The following is a 1432-nucleotide window of genomic DNA, read 5'->3' on the forward strand; positions in this document are numbered from 1 at the left end:
TTTTAGGTCGACCTGGGTTGACAGTAGGTCGACCTAACTGCTGCTTTTCTGCATTCTTCTTGTTTTTCTTGTGTTGAGTCGGCCTATATGCATAATAGGTCGGCTTGTTCTGACATGAGTGATCAATGTTTGCTTTTCTTTGAGTTTTCTGCTTCCACCTTGTTGCTTGTATGCTTATTGAGTTTGCCATGAATCAAAAACATCTTTGTGATTGTAATCTTGTATTCACAAGTAGAAATTATTTTCTGCTTCTAAAAAAAAGAAAAGGAAAACCTTACTTAATAATATTGTCCCTTTTCTATGTTTAATAAACTACATTACTTACAATATCATCCTTTGAGGGATAATAATACTTCTTCTAGACATGTAGTTTAAAAATCTGCCTCTATCTTGTTCCGTCTTCTTTCTCTACTTTTTGGGTATTTATGTGATATGTATATTCCAAATAAGTATTAGTTAACTAGTCATAATATCTATATTAAAGTATTATGTAATACATAAGTAAAAAATATCATTTAATTTTAAATATTCTTGTCAAATAAGTGCTCTATAAAGAACTCGAAGATTGTTATACATATTGCTAGAGTTGTAAGAAAATCTCGAAAGAAAAATGGCAACGCTGATTTGTCAATCTCTTTTATTGGGACTTTTATGCATTGCGTTGGTTTTGGCTTCAGGTAAGAGATTTAATTAACAAAAATTATTCTTAAAAGAAAATATTTTTTATTTTATTTTTCTTGTATATGTTAGGTTTTTTTACATGTCTTGAGGAAAATATTAGCATAGCTCAAAAGTTTTTTATAATTATGTACATCACTGTTAACATATAAATATAGGGACTTTTTGTAGCAGGAGCAACACCAGATTTGAAGGATCCTACTAGGGCTTCTGCATGCACTAGCACACCTGGATGCGCAAAGTATTACTTCAAAGATCCAGAATGTATGAGAAGCTAAAATAAAAAAGAAATTATGCAAGTGAAGAGTGTTAGTAAGAGTTGTTTCAAATAAAAATAATATGTACCTGAGTAAAAAATTACTGATATTCAACAATCATCAACATATGAGCAATATATTGATAAGTCTTTATTCTTCATTCTAGTTTTTGAATCTTCATTCTTCAATATAGATCAACAGTCTTCATTCTTCAGTATTGGTAAAAAAATATTAAAAAATTACTAATCCCTGACATTAAAAAAATAACTAATTTATTTTATGAACATTTATCATAGACATATCAATCTAATTCTATCATTTAGTTTTTATACATCTCCACATCCTTATCAACTTAACGTTATGTTTAACATCTCAATATTCACACGAGTTCAACGGTCCAATATGTGAGAAATACACTCTTTCTCATTTTTTTTTTTTAAGCAAGAGATATATTAAATAAGAGAACTCAAGTTCTCAAAACTTGTTACAAAAAGCGC

At 28.9% G+C, this 1432-nt stretch overlaps 1 long non-coding RNA gene across 1 annotated transcript; it reads left to right on the forward strand.

Moving 5' to 3' along the window:
• Positions 1–593: 593 nt before the first annotated feature.
• On the forward strand, positions 594–1095 carry LOC131634692 (uncharacterized). The gene is made up of 2 exons (XR_009293624.1): positions 594–677; positions 850–1095. It is a non-coding gene; the product is annotated as an uncharacterized LOC131634692 (long non-coding RNA).
• Positions 1096–1432: the final 337 nt, after the last annotated feature.

This window comes from Vicia villosa, unplaced genomic scaffold, assembly GCF_029867415.1.
Source record: "Vicia villosa cultivar HV-30 ecotype Madison, WI unplaced genomic scaffold, Vvil1.0 ctg.001334F_1_1, whole genome shotgun sequence".
Lineage (NCBI taxonomy): Eukaryota > Viridiplantae > Streptophyta > Magnoliopsida > Fabales > Fabaceae > Vicia > Vicia villosa.